The sequence below is a fragment of the Alligator sinensis genome, unplaced genomic scaffold (assembly GCF_000455745.1).
Source record: "Alligator sinensis unplaced genomic scaffold, ASM45574v1 scaffold808_1, whole genome shotgun sequence".
Taxonomy (NCBI): Eukaryota; Metazoa; Chordata; order Crocodylia; family Alligatoridae; genus Alligator; species Alligator sinensis.
Genome location: NW_005842255.1, coordinates 43,977 through 71,771, shown reverse-complemented (window position 1 = coordinate 71,771; position 27,795 = coordinate 43,977).

Below are 27,795 nucleotides of genomic sequence, written 5' to 3'. Positions count from 1 at the left end.
CTGCCTATGCAGGGGGTCGGACTCGATGATCTATTGAGGTCCCTTCCAACCCTAACATCTATGAATCTATGAATCTATAACTCTTTGCAGAAAACATATAGCAGTTGAACTCAAAGCCAAAGAGTAAATGAAATCAACAGCAAGTGACATAGGTGTGGAGGAGACTTGTTTCTGCCCTATGTGCCCCTTAAGCATAGGAAAGAAAGAAAAGAAAAGGGAAATAAAGAATGAAGATAAATAAAGTTTTAAAACATTGAGAACAGTTGGAAGTTCTCGTCTTTTCCCCAAAGATGCAAACAGAAAACTCATGACTAGAGATGATTAAAACTAAAATAGACAGAACCCTAGCAAGTATACAGCACTCTTGTAGTGGGGCCACCATTGTCTGGGAGAACTAATCACTGGTAGGCTTTTTCCATCTCAAACGTTTGAGAGTCAAACTCTCTTCATCACAGCAGCTACGCTACCCTTCCAAAATATAAGGGTTTGTTGTTGGGTTTTTGTTTTTGTTTTGTTTTTTGGCGAGAGTTTTCCTAGGTGGGGGGTTGGATTTACAAACCACTCTGGACCACACTTGCTAGAAGAACTGATGCCTTTTTTATTGATCTGAATTCCGCAAGAATAAAGATTTGTTGTTCCACAGAATTATATTTGGATCAGGCTGCTTTGTATTGCAACATGGTAAAAAAGAGTAGAGATAGAAAATATTACCTCATTTTAATTTTGATAAAAGTACAAGGGCTAGACATCTGAATAATGAACCTAGATGAAGCATAACCAGTTTCCTATAGCCTCTCTTTACTGGTCACTTCATTCTGTTCCCAAGGTTAGAACGGTACATTACATCATATAAAAAGAGACAGGAAAGGGAGTGAAAAAGTGGGGGAAAAGGGAAGAGTAAAACTGGATTAAATGGCTTCTCATTTAGTAGCAGCTAAACACAGAGGAAGGGTGATGTTTTAGTTAAAATACTGTGTTAGGCCATGTGCAGACAAAATGAGGGACATGTGTGCATGGCACTTTAAAGTGGGCCATCTGCTTTTGCACCACTTTAGTGGTGTTGGTGTTTGCATGTGTTAGTGGTGTATTGCACATTAATTACAGCCGCTGCAACAAATTCAACAGCGTAATGAGCCTTAAATGACTTGGGGCACAGAAAATTAAAATTCCCCCAAGGAGTTTTAGTTTGTTGCCCTACAGCCGCGGAGCGAAGCACTGGGCTCCGTGCAGCTCAGGGGCTGAGCAGGCAGCAGCCCCAGAAGGCAGGCTCTGCCCAAGAAAAGCAGCAAGCCTGATATTTTTTTTCCCCTCTGGAACCTGCCTGCTTGCCTGAGCTGCATGGGGGCCTGGTGCTTCCCTTCATGGCTGAGGTGCCCCCTGGGACCACCCTAGCCAGGTCCCAATGGGTGCCCCCTGCGGGGCAGGGACCCACCACAGCCACAAAGGGAAGCACCAGCTCCCCCCACCCACAACCCAGGGACTGCTCCACCCACTGGCAGCTCACCCTCCCTTTCCCATCACCAGAAAGGCAGGTAAGTCAGTGGGGTATGTGCACAACTTGGGGGTTTAAAGGCCCCTAAATTGAAGCGGTGTTTTTAAAATCCACTTCAATTTAGGGCCCCCATTTCATCTACGCATGCCCTTAGGATTAAAGAGAACTGGCCTCAGTTCCTTTCTTAGGATATATCAAGTGAAAGTTCCATAATTACTGGTTTCTATGGTGGAATTTGTTTTCCTTTGTGCATCTAAATGGCAGTCTTCTACCCACTCACCCTGTCATTTTTGGAGCTGCCTTTACACTGTGGATAAGCATTCACATATCAAAATACAAGAAGTAGGCAAGTCCTACTAAATGAGAGGCTAGGTTACCCAGCCAAAAAGGTAGAGACGTAGGTTATAGGACTGAGAGGGCAGTTAAACCTCTCTCTAACTCATGCATGCTCATGCCCATTCATCCACACTGGAGGGGAAGTAGAATCACTACCTGTGTGCGAGTGCCAAAAATGCCATATTCAGCTAGAAACTTTCTATTTAGATGTCTAAAGAAAATAGAATTCCATCTTTCTATGCCTTAAATTCTCCAGCTATCAAATGGCCTTGCTTTTGGCTATGCTATTTATTTACACCTTTCAGGAAGACAAGCTGTTCCTATTCAGGAAACACGTGCTTAAATGCTTCCCGGAGTAAGAATGCTTTCCTGAACTGTAAACTATATAATTCTTTAAGAAAAGGACTGTCCCTCACTACATATAGCAGCACATAGCAGAAAGGAATCCTGACATTTGTTGTAGCCTCTTAGTAAATGAGTAATAACTGATTAATTATTTACTAATAATTTACTGTGGATCCCTAGTTTGTAGCCCTGTGGGGTCAGGGCAACTCTCAGGATCTCAATGTTATGCTGTTAGACAGGAGGGTGTAACACAATTGCACATATACAAACACACAAATCAGTTAGGTGCATACACACACACACACTACCAGCTCAGGCACATACAAATCCAAACCAGCCTAGGCACATGCATACCTATCACCAATTCAAGCACATAGACTATACACCCCCAAAGTTAGACGTAGATCACAAATGTGTATATCATGCACACAATGCCATATATATACACACACACACACACACACACGCAGTTCCACCAGTTCACACACATACAACCCACCTACACATACACACAGGTAAGTTTCTAACTTGGATGGTACAGTGTGTATGTGTGTGCTTGGGGTACCTGGGATTCTTGGGGGAAGGTTCAGGTGAGAGAGACAGAGTTAAAGTGTAGGGAGTGAAAGTTGCCAGGACTGGGATTAGAACCGGTGGGCAAAAGAGAAGCAGGCTGAGGAACAGAGGCTTGGGTTTACTTAAGGTAGACTGGGGCTGGAAACAGGCAGACAGCTGAGATATTGGTTGGGGGGTGCAGATAAGTGGTGGCAAGGAGGAGACAGTCAGGAAAGAAACTGAGGCGGAAACCTGGTTGCTCAGGGGAAGAGGAAAAGGCAGTGGGGATAAGACGGTGGCAAAGAAACAGGGGGTTTGGAGGCAGAGAGGAGCTCAGGACAGGTGTTGGAGGTGGCAGTGAGCCAGAAACAGGAAAGGGAGAAATGAGACAGAAGTTAGAGGGGCGAGGAGCAGAGATTGGAGCAGGGCCAAACCATAGTAAAGCAAAACCCAATTTAGGAGTCCAAATAACAGTTTTATTACACAGACAACACACTATACAGCCCCATGAAGTTATTGGTTCTCTCTCACACACACACACACACACACGCTCACAATAGCAGCAGAAGAAAGAGACTCAGTGGAAGGGTTGGAGTCCAGGTAGGGAAGAGAAGCAGAGTCCAAGTCCTTGGTTGAAGAGGGGGTGGACGGTGATAGCTACCTATCCGGGCTGGAAAGGGGTCCTTGTCCAGTAGGTGTTGTCCAGAGGGAGGTCGCCGGCAGGGCCTCTGGGTGGATAGGTGGTGTGGCATGGTTCTGGTACAGATGGAGAGGGCATCCAACTGGGTCTGTCTTCACTGCCCCTTTTTATAGGGGCAGACCTTGTGTGACCCTAGTGACAGGAGGCATGCCCAGGCACGGGTCAGCCCCTGGCATACTGAGCATGTGTGCTCCATGCAGAGATATGCAGTTTCAGGTGTCTGTAATGGTGGGGTACAATGGTAGAGTTGCTGGCTCTGCAGGGTCTTTTGTCTTTCAAATGCTGGTCTTGTCTCTGTTCCTGGGTGAGGTCTGTGTTTCCTGGGTGAATCAATGTGAGGTGATGGCCCAGTCATTACAGGCTATTCAGTAGAGGCCTGATACCATTGTATTTCAATCATTCCCAATCACTCTCATTCATCTGGGATTCAGTTTATATGGGAGGGGTACGTGACTCATACAGTTGCAACACAGGGGATGCCCGGGCAGAGGACACAAGATGGAGACTTGCATACAAAATGGAAACTTGACATTACTTTGGTTCACTTATAAACACAGGCCTAAGCCATACAATATCCATATGAAACAATAAAAATCAATATGAAAATGATAATATTACAATATAAAACAGTAAGAATCAATACAAATCTAATAATAATACAATATAAAATAGTGGATATTCAAAACCAAAAACTTGCTACCAAAATAAAAATGTTAAAGCTTATCCTAAGTCTGAGCTCGCTTATGCCTGTCTATAGGGAATAGAGCGGGAGAGAAAGAAAAGCCAGAAATAATTGGGGAAGGGAAGGGAATGCATATCTATCATATATGTATATAAGTATTAAAAAAGAAAAATTGGGGGTTTTGCTACAAGTTCAGATGTAACTTGGTTGGATGGTAAAGGAAATCTCTAACTATGTGGTAAATGCATGATCTCAGGGCAGGTCCTGAAATAGAGGTGTCTGTCAGTAATCATATTCACAGTTGGAATATATGTTGACAATCTTTCCTCTAAATTGAAGATGATTATTAACTGGGAAGAGGTCACTAAATTTAATTGAGGTGGGGGAAACAATTTAAAAGCAAATTCTAAAAGACAAAATCCACAATGAGTAGAGTTGGCTGCTTGCTGTAGTAATGGCCAAATCACTTCCCCAGCATCCTGAGTCCTCTCAGAAGAAGAATGGTAACTACTCTTTTCCCATTTAGTCTCTAGTCTCCATGGTAAGTTTCAATTTTCTAAAAGCATCTCTTTTAAAATGGGTATGCCTGTAAATGTAAATGATATAGAAAATGACCTGCTAATAGGCTTATTTTTGTGTCCAGTGTTACACTTAAGTGTATCTCATTTACACAGCACTATTCTGCATGCAGCAGAGAAATCAAATAGCTATTACTATAACATTGCTTCACATTATTTAGTGTGCCTCTCTTTATCATGACTTTCCCAGCATATGCAAGTTTTATCCCTGCTGCGTCTTGAGTTAACGGTGCAGGTATTTCGGTGTGCCACTGATTTCATGATTGTATCTTAGACTAGGTAATGTAATTGAGCATAGATTTTATAGCAGCTATACTCAAGTATATAAGGAATGACCTCAGCATGTATTTCCCCTTGAAAGGTGTAGTTGAAATGAACTCAGTCTGGGAGGATATTGAAACAAGAAGTTGCCTCCTAGCCAGTCTATGTCTCTTTTGAGGTTTGTTTAAAATAAATATAAACCTTTCCCTTTATAATGTTTAATTATTTACCATTTGTCACTTGATTTGTTATTTCATCCTGTGCTGTATAATCAAAATATTTTATTTATTATTTCCTGCTACAGCTGATCCCATTTCCTCTCCATCTATGTGTTGTCAGTGCTTCACATCTTCTTGCAGGTGCTGAAATTTGTTCTGTAAATGTTAACAGAAAAGGCAGAAGAAATGTGAGCATTCACTAACAAACGTCCTCGGAACACCAGCAGTACAAAGAGCCCAACAAAAGGCCCCTGCCAGAGTCTATTTGATCATAAACCTCTCAAGCAGAAAATTGGCAATCACTGCAGAAACAATTCCTCAGGAAAGTATTCAACTTTCAAATAACCCTGACATGCAACTCAGTAGCATTTGATTTCCAGTGCAGGAGCCTAACAGTCCATCCCTATATCAGAACCCCAGTGAAGAGTAAAGTCCAGTCCACTGACACTGCAAGCATTGGTAAAGCCATGCTATAGGCGACACTGTATTTTATATACTAAAAAAAACAAATTAAAGTGAATGTACAAATAAAATAGAGTGAGTTTCAAAGGTTGATGATTTTTTACAGCCCATGCTTCTGGCTAACTACAGCAGCATTGAGGCAATCCTAGAAATTCTTAGCTGCTTTTGAGATGCCTTACGGTTGTTTTTTCTGAATGGAGGTCAAATATGCAAAATAAAAGAAGGAGACACCATGAAAATCTGGTAGCTTTTCATTGATACTGTGCAGTCTCGTTAAAAGAATGTGGTAAAAATGTATATGTGCATATATGTTTATGCTAATTTTGAAGTGCACTTTGCCTGAGATGTTAGCTGTGGCATACATGCAATGTGATGAAAGGACAAAAATGTCCTTGAATTACTTTACATATGAAACTGAATAAACAAACACTGGCTTGAGATATAAAGAGGGGACTAGCAGGTCTTTACAGATACCTTTACTGAAATGTACTAGGGTTTTTTGAACCCCTCTTGTTACAACATAGAGGGAAAGGAGAGAACAACATAATTTCATGCGTTTGATATGCACTCACCCATAATGTTCAACATATTCACCCATATTGTTCAACATCTTCATTAATGATGTGGACACTGGAGTCAGAAGCGGACTGGCCAAGTTCGCTGATGACACCAAACATTGGGGCAAAGCATCCACACCAGAAGACAGGCGGGTGATCCAGGCTGACCTGGACAGGCTCAGCAAGTGGGCGGACGAGAATCTGATGGTGTTCAACGCCGATAAATACACGGTTCTCCACCTTGGGAAGAAAAACCTGCAGCATCTTTATAGGCTCGGCAGTGCTACGCTGGCTAGCACTATGGAAGAAAGAGACTTGGGGGTCATCACTGACCACAAGATGAACATGAGCCTGCAGTGCGATGCTGTGGCTAGTAAAGCGACCAAAACGCTGGCTTGCATCCATAGATGCTTCTCAAGCAAATCCCGGGACGTCATTCTCCCCTTGTACTTGGCCTTGGTGAGGCCGCAGCTGGAGTACTGAGTCCAGTTTTGGGCTCCACAATTCAAAAAGGATGTGGAGAAGCTTGAGAGAGTCCAGAGAAGAGCCACGCACATTATCAGAGGTCAGGGAAGCAGACCCTACGATGACAGGCTGAGAGCCCTGGGGCTCTTTAGCCTGAAAAAGCACAGGCTCAGGGGTGATCTGATGGCCACCTATAAGTTTATCAGGGGTGACCACCAGTATCTGGGGGAATGTTTGTTCACCAGAGCACCCCAAGGGATGACGACTAGGTCGAACGGTCATAAACTACTACAACACCATTTCAGGCTGGACATAAGGAAGACTTTCTTTACTGTCCGAGCCCCCAAGGTCTGGAAAAGCCTGCCACCCGAGGTGGTTCAAGCGCCTACATTGAACACCTTCAAGAGCAAACTGGATGCTTATCTTGCTGGGATCCTATGACCCCAGCTGACTTCCTGCCCTTTGGGCAGGGGGCTGGACTCGATGATCTTCCAAGGGCCCTTCTAACCCTAATGTCTATGAAATCTATGAAATCTATGAAAAAAGTTAAAAAGCATCCACTCTAATACGGAACAGTGAAATGTGTTAACACCAGAAATCCTATAGCAAAAACAGTTTCAATGGCAAACTCAGTAAATAAACAATCTGGAATGCTAGCACAATAATGGCATATGATTGATGTAATACTGTGTGACCAAAACAGTGACGTATGTAGATCTTCTCTCTGGGTGTCTGCACAGGACAATGCAGTGCCATATCAGGCTATCTGTGAATCAGCTAGTCTGGTTATCAGAAGCAGTGTAGATGTATTAGTGCAGTGTTCCACATAGCCTGGTAAATCCTGCTTCCCTGCAAAAATCAGTAAGCCACGAAAGAAGGTAATATATTTATCCACCAGGTTCAAGTATGAGGTTGAAAAATTTAATTGTATGACAGAGATCACAGAACATAAGAAATACTATGCTTCTTTGTTATTATGGAAACCCTGTTGGCAAATGCATCACTAATTAAACAGTCTGATCCAAATAAACTACACTAAACTGAAAAGCAAGGGCAACTGGCAATCTTTTGGGTGGCAATTTTTTGATTGGCCGTGAAAGTCAAACAACAGTTTTGCTTCTTATAGGACTCTGTTACTGAAAAGATCAAAATAACTAAGGCTAATAACGGAGGAATGATTTAAAAAATATAGAAAAATAACTGTTAACCCTAATTTCACTTCCAATATAACTCACTGAATTTGCTTCTGATTTTCATCTTCCCAACTGATCAGAAATGTTCTCTCTTCGCCCTTTTAAGTCTCACCTAACTAGATCTCATATTTAACAACCTAATTCCAAGCATTTATCTTCTATAAAGGAAATTGAATGTATATGTGGATTGCTTATAGCATGCACACTTAAATGGTGCAGGTTTTTAAGGGAGAAATGGGATATGTGTCTGTGCATTGGGTGGCAGGAATTAAGTGCTCAGGGAGGTGTACATGCCTGGGTATTTGGAGGGGAAATGAAGTGTGATAAATGCTGGTGACGAGGCTTAGGCTGTCTTTCACACATACTCTATATCCCACTTAGGAAACAAGAGTAGTAGAAGTAAACATTGTGAAGTAAGAATGGTGAAAACTTTTCAGTTAAATGAAAATGCAGCCAAATTGATAGAAGCACCTGGAAAGAAGTGGAACACAGAAGAGAGAACAGGGGAGTCCTGAAAACAAAAAAAACCCAACAAAAGAAAACAAAACAAAACAGGCGAACTGTAGAAACTAGTTTATAAGTACTAGTTCAGTACTAAAGTGCTGCAGTACATATGATTCCAATAAATCTTCTTGCTTTTTAAAGCATGGAAATGACACACTTTCTATACTTGGACGTTCTCTGGGAATGTGATAGGCACTTCCCAAACTTAATAAAATTGCAGGGGAAATAAAATTACTTTTGTGTCTATTGGGACTCTGGTATAGACTAACCTACTTCAGAGTGAGAAACCATCCATAAATCACTCAGAACTTCATCAGCTAGAGTTTCCTTTAATTTGCTTGAGGTGGAAAAATGTTCTGTTACAGAACATCTAATAATTACAACATTGATCATGCAATGCACAGTCTTAGTCCTAAAGTACTTAACAAGCAATATTAAAGCGATTTATTTTCCCCAAGGAAGCTGAGGCAGAAGGGTTAAGTGATTTGCTAATCTGGAGCGAGCCTTTTTTATTTATTCACTTGTTTTCTACCACGTATAACTTTTCTTTTTTTTTTTTTTGTACTTTTAGGTACTTGATCTCTATCTTATAAAAGTCAATGGGAAAACTTCCTCTGAAATCAGGCCTTAATCCATACGACATTTGAGATTTACTGAATGTCAGTGGATAGTGGATAACTCAGGATGCCCATGGTGTGTTAACAAATGGGGAAAAAGCCTTCCCATTTCATAAACTCCACTGTAAGCTTTTGCATCGAGTTAATATTTACTAGAGGAGAACATGAAGTAAAATTTACATGACATTTTCCCATGGAGATTATGGCAGATTATTAGAAGAGGGGGAATCTATTACTAAATATTGACAGATTTTAATTAAGGCAGTAGTCAAAATTTGTCTCTAGTGTAGCTGGAGGGTATATACTGTATACTGTAACATGGTTAAAGATGTAAGAAACATACCAAACCTGTTCTTCAGTACTGACTTATTCAAAGGATGGGCTGGGGAAGGAGACGCAGGAAAGACAAAAAAAAGAGGGGAAAAAAAAAAGAAAGATTGAGGCTGTCATCCATTAGAAAGGTTTTTTATATTCTCTCCAATGTTAAACATTTTCTGGAAACAGAGTTTTTGTCAGTATCTGGTTGGGTACAATTCACTACATCTGAATAAGGCAAGAATTTAGGGTTAGTTTCAGGGCAGGGAGATGTTCTACAAATGCCCAAGAGACCGTTCCATTTCTTCTACACTTGCCAACAGAACAGAATAATAGTCACAACTTGTGTGAAATACTGGTACCACTCACTCTCTATGAGATACTGTGCTATTCCTCTTAAAGATACAAAGTGACATTCTTCTCTTCTGCAACTCATCCCTACTGCCTTATTTTAATAGAGTAAATGGCTGTCTTTGCACATTCATCCCTACTGTGAGACAGAAATTCTGAAGTCCTGGGGAGTTATTACTTTTTATCTAATTGATTCTACAGGGTGCATCTACACATGCAATTAGCACATAGCAATAAACTCTGGCACAGTTCATGCCAGAGTTTATTGCTTGCAGGCACAGCATTTCCACGTGCACCTGGGACAACAGAACATTGAGCCAGGGTGGAGCAGCCCCAGCTGGCAAGGGGCCCAGGCTGTCAGCCTGGGGCTGCTCCGGCCTGCTCAGTGTACTGCACAAGGGCTGCCTGGGGCACAAGGGTTCTACAGCACAGGGCTATCTGGCAGGAAGTCCCCGCACTGTAACACCCTCATGCCCCAGTCACCCCCAGTCACCATCTACACATACATTTCAGGACACATAACTACTCCACTGTAGGACAGTACTTGTCCTAGACAGTACTATCCTATAGTGGAGTTAATTAATTTATGGTACCCTAATATGGATGCATGTGTAGACAGTGACACTTTACTGTGGAGTTAATTGGTCAGCTCTGCAGTAAAGTGCACATGTAGATGCACCCCAGGTACAGCAAAAGAGCAAACCCTTGTTCTTATTTTGTTTGAGGTCTACCAAATGGCTCCTTTTTTCCCTTTGTTTCTCATCATTGGGTGGTGGATTCTTTGTAAAACGAAATAAAACATTTCCTATTGGATTTTTGGGGCATTCGTGTTGGCACTGAACCACTTGGCTGTATCTCTCTAAAGCTTAGTCACACTGACAGTTCACTAGTCCTTTAATGTGGCTGGTTTCATGTTTCTCAATTTCTTTCCCAGCTTACTTATTGCTCAGAGAACATACATTTATATATCCACAAATCAATAAGACCACTTTCTTAAACTAATGATGTATTCAATCCACAGAACTGTCAAGCTGATTTTCTTTCTCAATGTATTGATTTTTATACGCTAGACATGGCTTGGGGACAACAGTCTACTAGATTAGCTGTTTCAGTCATTCATGTAATTTTTGCAGTGAAAAGCCATATACCATGTAATGAAACATGGTTGCTGGGTTTGCCTACATCAATACCTTAAATATTAAATACGTCTTTCAAAATGGCAACTGGCATATTAAAGGCTCAGTTCTTTAAGTCTGAATTCTGGTCAAATATTTCTCTGAAGACTTGGAATGAATTGAGAAAATTGAAAGCATACTTTGTTAGTCATTCTGGTAAATTGCTTTTTAATTTTGGTTGTGGTTCCAGTTGAGGTTTTGGATAAGAAATAGGAAAAATGTGCTCTCTATTTATGCAGATCATTGTGGGGAAGCTTTCAGGATTCTGAGCAGTAGGCAGACAGACAAGCCCCTGGTAGCCTGGGTGGGACTGGCTGTCTGCTTCCTGAATAACTTTATTTGGTCTCCCATTAGAGTGTGGTTGCTGCATGTAAGAAGTACCTTTTATAGTACCCTGTAGGATAGAGACAGGTATCTCCTCTTCCTAGTCCTTATGCTTCTGTTGCCTAATCTCGGTTCCTGATCTCCCTGCTACTTGCCCTGGTTCCTGGTTCTGAATTCTCTAGTCTGATTTCCCTCTTTGGTTCCCTGTGGTCTAATTTGTTTCCTGGTGCTCTTCTAGGTCCCAGTCTCCAGCTGTTTCCTAAATCTTCACTTAGCTCTGTCATGACCCAAAGGGTATGATTTTGTGTGTGCTTTGGCACTGCAGAATTATTTCCCGCCACGAGGAGCTTTCTTTGCACGGTGCAATTCTCAGTTGCATAGAGAAAACCCCGGTGCAAAGGAGTTCCCACCATTCGCATGTAAATTTGTGTCCCACTATTGGCTGTTTCTAAATTATTCCCACGTGGCGGCTAGCGATTGGCTTGCTAGCCGTATAAGAGGCTTGAGCAGTTTCCACCCAAGTTGGAGGAGGAGGACTGCACAACCATCTCGTGGAGTCGGAGAAGGAAGACTTCACATCTCGTGAAGAACTCTAAGCGCGCTGTGAAGCCTAACAAACCCAGCATGTGCCTTAAGAAGGATATAGGGGCCTAATCAACCTCTAGCCTCTCCCCGTCGCCGCCTGATCCCTCGACGTACCCTTCCCTGTGTGCTCGTGGAGAGTCACCTTTTGGACTCTCATCGTGGTATCCAGAGCTCTGTCCGGGTTTAAGAGGCTCGAGTTTTCTACGGGTCTTGTTCATGCGAGTTTTCTTTTTGTTTGTAACTGCAACTTAAGTGAAGTTTTTCCTGCCTGCACCGCGACCATCTACGGTGTAAGTAAAATAATCTTTAATCAACCACTACGCGTCCATGCCTAATTCTAGTCCGCCGTGCCGAATTCCCCGACCCACGTGCCAGGGCTGCTGGCGACAGCCTGCCGCGCGCCCCCGAAAGCCTCGGACTGCTCCTGGCCCGCACAAGCTCCTATGTGTACTTTTACCTAAACTTAAAACCCTTGACCTATCTCTCAGTCTACAGCTCCTGCCTGCATCCCTGTGATCCTTGGCTCTTGCACTCCCTGATAGTGTGACTCCTGGCCTTTGGATTTCCTAGCCTTGCTCCTTTACCTCTTAATTCTGACCCCAAATTTCCAGGCCATGCCTGTGACAGAAGGATTTTGAATCAAGTGGTTTGTGGGGCTTTACAGTTCAACTTATAAACATGTAAACTGTTTTCTACCTGAAAATTGGTTAAAGTCAATGATCCAGCATACTGATAATTAGCCTAGATAAGAGTAAATTTTCTGGAATCCTAAATTATTTGGCTATTTTTATTTTCACTTTCTTATCATCACTTCCTTGGTTCATACATGCCTGGAACCCAAAATCCTGGGAGTGGAGTGCCACTCTGTGCCATTGCAACAGACATGCAACACAGATCTCACAATCTAAAGGGACTTAAGGTGGTCTTAAACCTCTTTTGTGATCTCCCAGTCCAGCTTGGAGGATCCAGCCTAACATAGGAAGCCCTTGAGTCCAGTCTAGATTACAGTTGCCTTTCTAGTTACCCTGTGAACCACAGTGCTCCCTGGAATCTCTGAAACACTTCATGCCCATGCCTGCCCCACCTCCTCATACAACCCATATGCCAAAGCTTGGAAGAAAGGTTGCATGACAGTCTTGCAACTTTTTTTCCCCATAATTTCTATTTCTGCAAAATCTTTCCTCAGGTGGATAAAGAGCTTTCAGGGAGCTTTTATGCTGATCCAGTACCTTTGCTTAGTGTAAATGGACCAGGGCAGTGTTACACAGGAATGATCATGTTGTGGGTGAAACGTCTCAAGAATTGTGTATGTGTTCTCCTTTGTGCTATGTAGGCAGAGTGACTGCACTAAGCATATATGGCTCTTACTCTCTCACACAAGAAATGCTCATCCCATAGAATGCACACATTACTCTGTTGGTTTCTATTTTTCCCTTTATTTAAACCATGGGGATGCCATTACTGGTCATTAGCAGCTGGGAAATGAGTGTTAGAAGGATAGATGTACTAGTTTGGGGCTTCTATAGTTCAAAAGAACACATAATTCTGCATGTAAAGATAGCTGAAGCAGTTCAACAGAAATAAGAAATGTGGTTAATTTTGTTCCTCTGTCACTCTTAACTGCCTATATTTTATGCCGACACCTACACCCACTCATTTTTTTTTTTATGAGGATGGAAAAAAGATATGGTTAAAATGTCTTTACTTCTTTTCATTTTAATGTACCTTAGTTCTTCCTTGCTTTAGCTTGGAAACACATTTCTAACCCTGCCCCCCCCCGCGCCATTTTTATTCTATTTTGATATTTCTCGTGCCCCTGCAATCCCAAGATCAGGATTTACTGGAAATCTGAGACCCTGTTTGGAGTATATTTACGCAGTAATGAAGTGTAAACTTTATCCAAACTTCATTCTAAGATTCCTCACAGAACAGAACCTTTCATGTCTTGTTCATTATTATGTGTGTCTTAGAATACACGTTTTGGTGGACTGAATAGCATCCAAAGGAAATTCTCTGTGGTAAGGTTGATGTTTTTATTAGGGGTGGTGTCACACCACGTTGAGAGTTGTAGAATAAAACAGCTAACATGCCCAGGCAGACAAACCATTGAGGTCGGAACTGAAGTCTCTTGGAGGAAAATAGAAAAAACTGAAAAGTGTGATTGAAAGTAATTTAAAAGTGCTATTTTTTAAAAGTCATGGGAGATCAATTTGTGAAGCTTCCTTAGGGAGTGGGAATGGAGATGTTCAGTAGGGTCTATATGGAAATACAAGTTAACTCCTGGGACTCAGAAAGGAAACCTAAAAAGATATGGTTGGCAAATAGTAGGGACCAGAGTATTTTACTAAGGAAACCAGACTAGCAAGCTACATTAAAAAATAAAAAAATAAAAAGAAATGGAAAGATGAAGGGACGACATTTGAAAACATAGGGTTGGTTGCTAAATGAAACCTGGAGTTTAACAAGTGAAGTTGAGAATGATTGGGACTGAACCAATCACAGATTTTTTTTTTTTCAAATTGCAATATATCCATTACATCAAAATCCATCAGTGAAGGAGGATCTGTCTCCAGCATAAGGTATGAAGTAATAGTGGAGATTCATAAGGTGGCACTTTTACTATCTGTACTGAACCAGTGTTTTGAACATGACTCTCAGAGGACACTGCTATTTCAAGAATCTGGAATAGGTAGCCGTATAGTCAAGGCTAGCAGTGGCTACATCTATCCTAGTAATGAGAGTTGATAATAAGTAATGAGAGTTGATCCCCCTCATGACCATACCTAGGCCATCTCTACTGTAAACCTCTAGATTAAACTACAAGTAGCTCTGATGAACTTCTAGTCAACCATCTTCTAGTTACTGCTAGGTCTTCCATTCTTTCATGAAGGGGGGAAGCTTACCAACAACAATCTGACAACAGACTGTTTTTGTCTTTCAGCCCTTTTGCATCCCATTTTGTCTTTCTCTGACAGTAAGCAGAGTAAAACTATTAGCAGGCCAATTCTCAGAAAGGCACCACCAGAAAACCTGGGGTTCATTTGTGGGAGGATTCACCACTCAGGATAACTCTTCCTCACCTGCAATATCTAGAAATTCATCCTCATGTGGCCTATTTTGCTATTCTGTTCTTAACTCCTATTGTTCCACAATACAGGCTTGTTCCCAGGTTTTTCCAGAGTCTGGAGGCAGAGTCTGATTTAACTTCCCCAAAACAGACAGGCCTGCTTTCTATAATCTCCTTGGTGGACTTGAGGGGAAATATTCCTCAAGACATTCCAAATTTCAAGGCTCTTGGTCCTAAACCTTCGAGTGATAATAGTCGCTTTTTTTCCACACACTGCAGTCACTTCCTTTCTCTTAGCAGATGCTCTTATCATTTCCTGAGCTTTATCTGCAGCACATCTCCCCAATGCCTTAAATAGCCTTTTGCAATATTCCATTCACAGAAAGAATAGTCTTGCCGATGACCTATTGCCTTATCTAATTTTACTAATGCCCAGGTGTCATAGTAATCGTGCTGGTTAGGAATACCAGGATGGGCTATGTGAAGCATTTCACCTTCCCATATGCAATTAGATAGATGGGTGGGGTTTTTTTGTTGTTTTTTTTGGGGGGGGTTGTAAGTTGTTTTATATTTTAATCTATTGTATTGGTTATCTGTATATGTTCATGACTCTACTGATATAACCTGATTGTATGTGTTCAATTATTGCCCCATCACTGCTAGCTATTTTTTTCATTGATTTGTTAATTAACGTGTTTTATTTCCCTCAAAAATCACTAGAGACATGTTATATGTCAAAGTATATGGTATATTGAGCCTTTCTCATAAAAAAAGGTGAATTAAAATCTCTGACACATATTTTGTTCCTATAATCTCCTGGATTTTTCCACTGCACAATTATTGAAGTTGAGTGGGTCTCTCATGACAGGGGAGTTCTAAGTTTAATTTCACTTTAGGATTATGGTTATTCATCTCATTCAAATCCTCTTATTACTGAACTTCTTTTTATTAATCTGAGAGGATGCTAAATTAGGAAGTTAGGTCATCACAGTTCTCTGATACAGCTTCTTGATTCTTGGGCCAATCAAGGATCATAACTTAATCTGTGTAATACAAAACACTTACTACATTCAGTTTATTTAGCATCACTGAGTTTATGGGGTTTGGCTGTTTTTCTTTTGTTGTGATCACACTACGTGAAAAATATTTTTTATTATTCTTTGGAATTCATGTAGTGTATCATGGCTGGTAATAACTGCTTTCACATGCATGTGTGTATATTATACTGTCTTCTCAAAAAGCCTCATAGTAAGACTAGTTCCACCTAAAAGTAACAAAGAAAGGGAAAAGGCAAGGAATTAAAAAAATGTTAAATTACTGATAGATATGAAACTCATTGTAATTCCATTAAAATTCACAGGACTATATACCTTTAGTTTGAAGGACAGAGTTTATTTTAAACTCAAGAGAGGGCTATGCCTTCATAAAAATATGCACTTGGCATGCATGAAAGACTGCTGCAGGTAAAGAGATCGATAATTAGTTGGTATTCTTTCACTTCTTCAATTCTATTCTTATTAAAAAAGCTTATCAATGTAGGGTTTTTTGTCTAATTCATCTCATGAAGCGCTGCTGGCATGCATATGTGATGGAAAGTCTTAGCTAGAGAAATGGAAAAAACCTGCATTTACATAAAAAAAATCAAGAAAGATTTAATGTATACTATTACAGGGAAAATTGATTTTTTTCCTTTCTCTTACAACTTACAAAAGTTAAATTCTGAAAGTTGCTTGTTCCACTTATATAAGAATTGTTACAACCTATTCTTTCCTGCATGAGCTAGCTGATTCATTCATTATTGTGGAAGCTGCAAATATTTAACCCATTAAAGATGCATTGGTTATTACTATTCTAGAATCATAGAAAAATAGGGCTGGAAGGGACCTCTTCTAGTCATCTAGTCCAACACCCTGACTGAAGCAGCATCACCCATACCTAGAATCACAGAATTCATAGAAAATGAAATAATAGAATCAGAATGAAATCACAGAACCATAGAAAATTAGGGTTTGAAGGGGCCTCAGGAGGTCATCTAGACCAACCTCCTGCTCAAAGTAGGACCAGCCCCAACTAGATCATCCCAGCCAAAGCTTTGTCTAGCCGGGTTTAAAAATATCCAAGGATGGAGATTCCATAAATTCTTTGGTAACCTGTTCCAATGTTTTACTACCCTTCTAGTAAGACAGTTTTTCCTAATATTTAAATGACAGGACTGTGCTCCAGGGGTAGCCACACAATCCCTTCCTGAGCTCCAACTGTAGATAACCGTCACCTCCTTTACTCACCCACCACATGTTTGTTGTTATTACTTTGAAAGAAGGGAGGCTGCCTGTGGGTCTTAGGCTGAGCCTGACATTGTTCAGATGTTGGCCTTCTCAGCCTCCACCCTTTTTGTCCTTCTTTTTGCTGGGACCTCTAGCTCTGGTCAACTGACCAAACCAAGCTATGAAGTTCCCAACTTCTGGTCTGGCTCTTAAAGGCTGTTATCTCTGTTCCCTCTTGGGCTGCTGAGCCTTCCTGGCCTCTCTCACTGGTCCCTAACTGTGCCTTATACTGGGCCCTAGACCCTCTGGTCCCAAAGTCCAAGTCCAGCCCTTCTTGGGCTGTGGGTCCACTGGCCCTCAGTCTATGCCTCTCAGACACTAATGGCACTTACATCTCACAGGATGTATAGGATCGCCCTTCTGGGTGTACTCAGTGCACTCTCAGCAGGCACTATGGGAATAAAACCCCCAAATATAAGCACCAGCCCTGGTTCAAAAGAATGTCCCACATGGGACTCAATTCACCCCTTGGTGGTGGGCTCCACATAAAAAACAACAGCCAAAATAGAAAGTGCCCAGGGTGCTGAACCTACTTCCAATGCAGGTTCCTAGTTTCCCTTCACTCTGGTCTATCGTTGGAGTTCTCTCTGCAGTCTGGACTCCAGTCCTCAAAGAAGGTTCCATCTCTAATGGCTTCCATCGCCAGATTGTCTGACCGGCCTCTGGGGCTATCTTATATTCTTCTCAGGCCCCTGCCCCCTTCAAGTCAGGTGACTCCCCTGAACTAGCCTCAGATGCCTGATAATTAATTTCATTAGTCAGTTTCTATAGCAACACAGCTGTAGCTGTGCACTGCCTCCCAAGCAGGGCTCTGCCTCAGCTCTTGCTCTCCCCAGGAACTCTGCCACACTAACCTAACCTTACTCTGCAACTTGAGACCATTTTCCCTTGTTCTGTTATCTGCCACCACTGAGAACAGTTTAAATCCATCTTCTTTATAATCACTCTTCAAGTAGTTGAAGGTTGTTATTAAACCTCCCCTCAGTCTTCTCTTCTACAGACCATATAAACCCAGCTTCCCCAGCCTCTCCTCAGAAGTCATGTTCTCCAGCCCTCTAACAATTTTCATTGCCCTCTGCTTTGTCTACATCCTTTCTGTAGTGGGAGGCCCAAAATTAGATACAGTACTCCAGATACGGCCTCACCAATGCTGAATAGAGTAGAAGAATCACTTCCCTTGATCTGCTGGCAACACTCCTACTGATGCAGCCCAGTATGTTATTAGCCTTCTTGGCAACAAGGCTACAGTGCTGGCTCATATTCAGTTTGTTGTCCACTGTAACCCCCAAGGCCTTTTCAGCAGAGCTGCTGCTTGGCTAATTGGTCCCCAATCTGTACTGGTGTATCAGATTGTTCCATTTTAAGTGCAGGATGTTTCACTTGTCCTTATTGAGCTTAATGAGATTTATTTTGGTCCAATCATCCAAACTGTCTAGGTATCTGAATCTTAGCCCTACCCTCCAGTGAATCAACTACTCCCCCCAGCTTGGTATCATTTGCAAGCTTGCTGAGGGCGCACTACATCCTATTTCCCACATCACCGATGAAGATTATTGAACAAAATTGCCCCCAGGACCAACCCTTGGAACATTCCACTTGCTACTGGCTGCCAATTAGACATCAAGCCATTGATTATTACCCTTTGAGCCCAATGATTATTACCCTTTGAGTTCAGCCAGTTTATTTTTCACTTTATGGTCCATTCATCCAACCCATACTTCCTTAGCTTGCTTGCAAGAATTTTGTGGCAGACCATATCAATAGCCTTGCTAAAGTCTTTCCCTGCATCCATAGAGTCAGTCATCATAGAAGGTAATCAGGTTGGTCAGGCATGACTTGCTCTTGGTGAATCCATGCTGCCTATTCCTAATCACCTTCTTCTCCTCCATGTGCTTAGAAATGCATTCCTTGAGGACCTGCTCCATGATCATTCCATTTTGAGAAGCTGCAACAACAGCAATCCCAGAAGCATCATGCTGTGGAAAGAGCAAAAGAGGTACTGGGACCACTCTTGCTAGAATGCCTAGAATTAAAGCTGGGGAAGCTGCAAATGATTAATAAGCTAAACCTTGAAGAACCGAGATCCCTTTCCGCTTCTGTGCTACTGAGACAGTCACTTTCCAGCCAGTAGGTATGCTGGATATTTTTGCACCCTAGGTGCAGCATTCTGCACCTGTCCTTGTTGTACTGCATCCTATTGTGTTCTGCCTACTTATCCAACCTGTCCAGGTCTGCCTGCAATCGTTCCCTACCCTCCAGAGTGTACACTTCACCCCACAATTTAGTATCATCCACAAACTTAGACAGAGTACACTTCACGCTCACATCCAAGTTACTGATGAAGATATTGAAGAGTACAGGTCCAAGGACCAAACCCTGCACGACCCCACTACCCACACCCTTCCAGGTTGATACTGACCTGTCTACTATCACTCTCTGGGTGCAACCACTAAGCCAATTTGCCACCCACTGGACCGTGTAACTATCTATGTCACAGCCTCTTAATTTATTTATGAGAATGGGATGAGATCCCATATTGAAGGCCTTGCTAAAATCCAAGAAAATGACATTCACCTCTGTCGGGACCGAGGGCAGTCTAAGGCTATGACCAGTAGCCTGGACCGTCAGGTGGGGTTTTTCCACGACGGAGTAGAGTTAGGCACGGAAGCGTATTGGTTGTACAAAGAAAGCTTTACTTACACTGCCGATGGTCACAGTGCAGGAAGGAAACTTGCTTGAGTTACAGTTGCACACAAACAAACAGAAGTGAGATCTCTTCTCGCACCGAACCGAGATGAGTCATCGATGTACGACTCTGCACGCTCAACACGGGGGATACGTCAAATTTTCCACTATGACGGGGAGTGGCTAAAAGCTGATCAGGCCTCTATGTCCTCCTCCAAGACACACGTGGAGTTTGCTAGGCTCCACAGCGCGCTTAGAGTTCCCCACGAGATGGCTGTGGAGTCCTCCAACTTGGGCAGAAACTGCTCTAACCTTTTATACGGCTAGCGAGCCAATTGCTAGCCGCCATGTAGGAATAATTTAGAATTGACCAATAGTGGGACACTAATTTGCATACGCGTGGTGGGAGCTCTTTGCACCGGGGTTTTCTCTCTGCAGCTGAGAAATCCACTGTGCAAATAAAGCTCCATGTGGCAGGAAAATTCCAATGTGCTGAGGCACTAAAAATCATTGGATTATGACAACCTCTACTCCTGTGTCTAAGCAATGTGTGACCCTGTCATAAAACAAAACCAGATTTTTCAGGCATGATCTACCTGCTATGAATCCACTCTCATTTCTCTGCTGCATTATTTTTCCCTCTGGACTCCCACAAATATGATCTTTAATAATATTTTCAAAGACTTTTCCAAGGATGGAGGTGAGAATGACTACCCTATAATTACTTGGATCCTCCTTCTTCCCCTTCTTGAAAATAGGGATCATAATGGCCCTTTTCCAGTCCTCTGGGACCTGACCCAAGTGCCATAAATGCTCAAACAGCCGTGCCAGTGATTCTGCTATGACACTGGCCAATTTCTTCAGTACTCTCTGATGCAGCTCATCCAGGCTTGCTGACTTAAACACATCCAGTCCATCCAAGTGACTTGGTGAGACCAAGTCAGTGTCTACAGTTGGTAGGCTGGTGTCCCTCTGATGCCCACCTAAGAAGCCATTAGGAGACTTATCTTGACCCCTGTTCAGGAACACCACGGCAAAAAACTCATTGAATAGCTCAGCCTTGTCCCCCCTGTATGTCACTAATTGCTCCTTTTTATTTAGTAGGGGTCCTATGCGGCCCTGTGCCTTCCTTTTACTTCCTACATACCTAAAAAAAATACTTTTTGTTCTTTTTAACTTGTGTTGCCAGCCTCAGCTCTGTAGTTGCTTTGGCTTTTCTAACTGCCTCCCTACAACTGCAGGCCAAGTAGGTATACTCCTTCTTGGTAGGTTCCCCCTGCTTCCACTGCCTATATGACTTCTTTTTTGCCCTTAGGCTCACCTGGATTTCCCTGTTGAGACAAGGAAGTTTTTTGGCTCCTTTCCCCCTTTTCCCTTGTACTGGGATAGTCTCCCTCTGTGCCCGAAGGATTGCTTCCTTTAGAAACAACCACCTTTCCTGGACTCCCATCTCACCAATACTCTTATTCTGCAGTGCATTATTGACTAGACTCCTAAGCACACTGAAGTTAGCCTTCCTAAAGTCAAGCACTTCCACCCTACTAGTTATTAGGCCTGTACAAGTCGGCAGCGATCTGATTTGGCTTTGGATCCAGCTGCTTCAGATGCCAGGGATCTGATCCAGAGCTCTGAACTGAGTTTCTGCTTCAATCCAGCCGAAGCAGCTCCGAAGCTTTGGAGCCACCTTGGAGATCGGGCCATAGGGTATAATGGGGGATGAATGAAATATCTATAACTTTGTTGTTTTTTGTCCAATTTCAATAACACATGCAGAGATGGTAGCCTCTGCTGAGAGAATGAAGTCTGGTAAATTTCAAGAATATCAGTGCAGGGGCTTGGGAGGAACTGTAACCCAAATTCTTGAAAGCAAAACTCATGTCACGTGTATGTGTTATAACACAGGGGAGTGAAAACTTCAGAGCTGGTGGCCCCTAGTGAGGCCACAAAGTCTGCTAAGTTTCAAGAAGATTGGTGCAGGGATTTTGGGGAAACTGTACCCTTAATTCTTGAAAGCAAAACTCATGTCATGTCTATGTGTTACAACACAGGAGGGCCAAAACTGCAAGGATGGTAGCTCCTGATGAGGCCAAAAAGCTTGCCAAGTTTCAAAAAGATTGGTGCAGGGGGTTGGGGGGAACTGTACCTCAAGCTGTGGACAAACAGCTCCTCAGAGGGGATCAAGGACATCAGGAGATGTCAGCTTTGAGCCCATGGCAGGGAAAGCAGCAGGATCCAATGGAAATCCTCACCAGGGGGACAAGTAGCCATGGGAGAGGCAGCTGTTTCCCGTAAAATCCTGTTCTTTTTATTCTTCTTTATTTATTTATTTTTTCACTTTTACTGGGGTTTGCTGGAGGACTGCCAGGCAACCCCAGGATCAAAGGGGGAAGAACTGGTGACAGGCGAAGGACAAGAAGAGGTGCATGGGATGAACACCGTGTTCTCATCCCCGGGCCCACATAGCCAGTTAGAGCCCAGGAAAGGCCCATATCCAGAGGTGCTCCTATAAGGGGGCACCCCTTGTGCTATTATGACCACTGAATGAACCCAAACAATTGGTTGCTCTACTTTTTCTATTATGTCCATGTTAAATAATCTATCTAATTTCTTTTTCAGTTTCTCCCTTAATATTTCATAGATTTCATAGATATCAGGGCTGGAAGGGACCTCGGAAGATCATCGAGTCCAGCCCCCCGCCCAAAGGGCAGGAAGTCAGCTGGGGTCATAGGATCCCAGCAAGATAAGCATCCAGTTTCATCTTGAAGGTGTTCAATGAAGGCGCTAGAGGGCATGGTCCCAAACCTTCACGAAGCCCACAGCCAACTAGGCTGGAGAGAATCCAAGAACTGGCAAGTTGCATTCAGTACCAACAGGAAGAGATGTCTTGTCACCTGAGAGGAAAGGGGCAGGGTGTAGGGGTGGTGTAGCCCTGAGGAAGACTGACCTCATCCATACAATCCTCAGTAGAGATACCATCTATACTCCTGAAGAATAAGTTAACATCAAAGATGTGGCACATAAGAAGGAGAGTGGATCAGGTAGAGGTCCCGCGATTCCAACAGTATGAAGAGTAGCAGGTAAGCTGGCTCACTCATACTACCTAACTTAGCAGAGCAGACCAAACACCTTAGATAACTCCTACAAATGCATGCTCAGTGGATGCAGGAACATGAAGCTGTATTAAAAAACTTGAAGGAAAAAATAATGAAAGCTCTGGCACTAAAATACTATGACCTTGAGAGACCCATTAAATTGTCAACAAATGCTTCTAAAGAAGGCATTGGAGCAGGTTTGCTTCAAAAACATGGGGATAGCTAGAGACCAGTAGCATATATATCTAGGGCACTTTCTAAGTCAGAGTGTTTATATGCACAAATTGAGAGAGAAAATTTAGCTCTCATATATGGCTATAAGAAATGTCATATATTAATCTACTGGAAGCCTGTGATAGCTGAAAGTGATCATAAACATTTGGTAACTATACCAAAGAAAGGTTTATCAAACATGCTACCCAAATTACAGAATCTTTTCATTCAACTGCAAATGTATCATCTAAACTTACAGTACACACTAGGAAAACATCTACTTATTGCAAATACATTGTCCACAGCATATGACATAATGGAAAATGATAGAATTCCAGATGCAGACACAGTACATGTTAATCTTATTACAAGAGTGATTCCTTCCACAGATAAAATGTTGGCACTAATTGCAGAAGATACTGCTCAGGACACCACATTGCAAAAAGTGGTAACAGCTATTTGTGCTAGTTGGCCTGGAAAACATATACCTATCCCCTGCTCCTAGCTCAAGGAATAGCTGTCAGTACTGGATGGCATTTTGTTCAAAGGCTCATAAATTGTTGTTCCAGCAGTGCTAAAGAAAGACATGTTAAGTAGACTACATGGGGGGCATCTATGCATTGAAAAATGCAAAAGGAGACCAAGGGGTTCTGTATATTGTCCCAATATGAAAAAAAAAATGACATAGAAGATGATGTAAGGGCTTGTACAACATGCTTACAGTACAGATGAGCACAAAGAAAACAGCCCGTGATGGTTATGGAGGAGCCCATAGCTCCATGGTATCAAGTTTTGGGCCCCCCACTACAGAAAAGACATGGACAAATTGGAGGGAATCCAGCACAGGGCAGCAAAAATGGTGAGGGGATTGGGAGACATGACTTATGAGGAAAGACTGAGGGAACTGGGATCATTTAGTCTAGAGAAGAGGAGACTGAGAGGGAACTTAATAGCAGCCTTCAACTACCTGAAGCAGGGGGTTGAAAAAGGATGGAGCTAGACTGTTCCCTGTGGTGGCAGATGACAGAACAAGGAGCAATGGTTTCAAGTTGCAGCAAGGGAAGTTTAGGTTAGATATTAGGAAGAATTTTCTCACTAAGGGACAGTAAAACACTGGAACAGGTTACCCAGAGAGGTGGTGGAAACTCCATCCTTGGAAATTTTCAAAACCCAGATAGACAAAGGTTTGGCTGGGATGATGTAGTTGGGGATGGTCCTGCTACAGGCAGGCAGTTGGACTAGATGACCTCCTGAGGTCCCTTCCAACCCTAACTTTCTAAAATTCTATGGGCATTTTTATACATGCAAGTGCTGCGATGCTTGCAGTTGCGTAAGCAACAAAATGCATGTCAGCACTGAGAAAATGGCAGTGGTGTTCTTTTGAACTAAAACACATTGGAAGTGCTTCAGTTCAAAAGTGTACCACCACCATTTTCTGCACCCTGACGCACGTTTTACCACTTATACAATGGCACGAGGCACAGCACAGTTCGCCTCAGCTCGCATGCAAAGCAGACTCTATTAATACGGTCTGCTCAAAAGCAGCAGATCTCCAGTGCATCACAGGATGGAAAAGTGTACGTATAACATCCCTATGATTCTACGTGGGCATTGAATTACTTATACATGCAAGAAAAATATATATATTAGTGCTGGATTATTATTCTCACTTTCATGATATTGAGTTGCTTGGAAGCACAACAGCAAACCATGTCATAAGTCACATCAAATCGATTTTTGCAAGACATGGGATTCCTCAAATCATGGAAAGAGACAATGGACCTCAGCTCAACTGTTTTGAGTTTAAAGACTTTGCAAACAAATATGGATTCCATCATAACACTTCAAGTCCTAGATACCCACAATCCAATGGTTTAGTGGAAAATGGAGTAAAAAATAGTGTAGACATTGCTGAAAAAGCTACAGATTCACACACTGATGTTTACCTCTCACTCTTAAATTACAGGGCAGCATCCATGAAACACGGATTGCCCCAGCAGAAATGCTGTTTAACAAGAAACTCAAAACCAGGCTCCCAAATTGTGTGGATGATGCTCATGAGAATGAAAAGCAAGACATGAAAACATTTTTTAAAAGCTGACAAAGTCAACCAAAAATGGTACTATGACAAGGCTTCCAAAGAATTACCACTACTGCACAACAAAGATATGGTGCTTATTTCAGATGGATAAACATGGAAACAAAAGGCACTAGTTTCCTGTCAAGGAGCCCCTAGATACTATCAAGTAGTGACCGGAAGAACAGGTCTTAGGAAGGGACAGATGACACTTGCAGCTCATAAAGGGGAGAAAAGAAGCAGCATCATGAGATTCACCAAAGGAAACAGAGCTAACATGAAAGCAACAAAAAAAAACAGAGCTTGAAAATGACACAGAAGTAGAGACATCTGAACAAGGAAACCAAACAAGAACTGAACCAATAAGGATTGAGAAGGCAGCAAAACTGAGATCACTTAGAGCTAAAAACCAATACAAAGACTAATAGAGACCTGTTAAAATGTGTTTTAACTATGGGTTGACTAAACTTCCAGTGTTGGCCACGTGCAGACGAAATGAGGAGCATGTGTGCATAACACTTTAAAGTGAGCTAAATGCTTTTGCACCGCTTTAGGTGTTGGTGTTTGCACGTGTCGGCGGTGTATTGCACAGTAATTCCAGCCGCTGTAGCAAATTAGATGGCATAATGTGCCTCAAATGATCTGGGGAGGAACAAATTAAAACTCGTCCAAGGAGTTTTAGTTTGCTGCCCTACATCCGCAGAGTGAAGCACTGGGCTCCGTGCAGCTCAGGTGTCCTGCAAGAAGCCCTGCAGACAGCCTGGCAGCAGCCCAAGAAGGCAGGCTCCACCCAAGAAAAAAAAGGCAGTGAGCCTGATCTTTTTTGTTTTGTTTTTGCCCTGCAGCCTGCCTGCCTGTCTGAGCTACATGGGGGGCCCAGTGCTTCCCTCCACAGCTGCGGTGCCCCCAGAACTGCCCGAGCTGGGTGCCTAAAGGGGGCTCACTGCTGCCGCGAAGGGAAGCACCAGCCCCGCAGCAGCCCAGGGACCGCTTTGGCTGCTGCCAGCTCACCCTCCCTTCCCCACCTCCAGAGAGGCAGGTAAGTGCATGGGTATGAGCATGACATGGGGGTTTACTGGGCCCTAAATTGAAGCCGTGCTTTTAAAAACCCATGGCTTCAATTTAGGGCCCCCGTTTCATCTACACACACCCCTTAATATTATATGGGAACATGTTACTTGTAAAGGGGGTAGATGCATGGATACCTTTAAGAGTGTTATGTGCAAGTTGTTACATTGGCCTGGGGATTGTAGGAGGGAACAGAAGAACTGAGGCAAGGTACTGCACCCTGAATAAACAAACGTTATCATTTTATAAGTTTAACTCCTTGGTCTTTTGAGAATAACACAGATACCAACTTATACCGGGTGCAAACGAAATGTTCATGACCCTCTTGAAGGAACATGAACATCTGACACCCCACACAAGTAAGAGCTATTGATCTAATCTCAATATATATCTCCTATGTTCCTTGGTAACACTTTCTCTGGAGAAAACAAAGCAAAAGAAAAAAGAAAGAAAACATATACCCACACTCACAGCCTCCTACTCCCTGGCTTCCTCCTGCAGTGAACTCCCAGGCAAACTTTCTGATTGCTTTTCTTCAGTTCTCTGCTCCCTCTGTTAACAAGGGACTGCCTTTTGTAAGACTGTTTAGCCTGGTCATCCCTGGCCCTGCAAACAAGCCAGCCCTATTTGAAACAAACCACTCCACACAGAGCTGTGAGCATAAATCCTATCAAGCACCTACTCCAAAACAGACACAAGTCAACACACACAGAAGCCCAGAACTTCTGGTCTTCAGACCACCAGTTCCCAGAAAAGCCTCTTCAAGGCAATCCTATCACTGAGTTGCTCCTCTCCTTCCCTCCATGCAGCTCCCTGGCAAACTGCTGAGACATTCAGTCTCAAACTTGTAATTGCATATGTAACTCCAGAAAACAAGGTGTGAATAACGTGGTGTAAAATAACTTTTTTGAGGCCTTGTCACATAGTTTTTTGGTTTACATAAATGTCTCACAGTTGAGAATCTCTTCAGGTGTTTTTCAGTTTTCTTAGGCTTCTATATATAATCATAGCATAAAAGGGCAGAGGCAGGCATTTTTATGAGCAGCAATATTTCTCAAATATTACTGCAAGCAAAAACTTATTAATAGCAAACAGAGAGGATTCCAATTCCATTCTATTAGAATTCTAAAGAATATTTTTGAGCAACATTTATAGCAGGATTAAACTAGCCCTACAACATACAGAAATAGCCATCAAAATCTTCCAATTGAAGGCAATCTTCCCAAAAGTTCTTTGGTATAGAGATACTTTAACTTGCTGAGTTCATTGACCTCACACTTTCTATTTCTTTTTCGATTGTTTGTTTTATCTTTGTCAATGTCTAATTGGCTTAACCTTCTTATCCACACCCCAACTCTGAACATGTGTCAAAACCTGCTATTGAAAACTTTCCAGCTTTCTGCAATTTAAAATAACACAAATTGGGATGGCCTTTTCCCCCCCCCTCCACAAAAGGAAACCTTTACTTGTGCTGGATTGGAGTGCTAAGTTTGGAAAAGGTGACTGTCAGATGTAATCACTGTGCATTGTTTACATAAAAATCTCAGTAGTATGAAT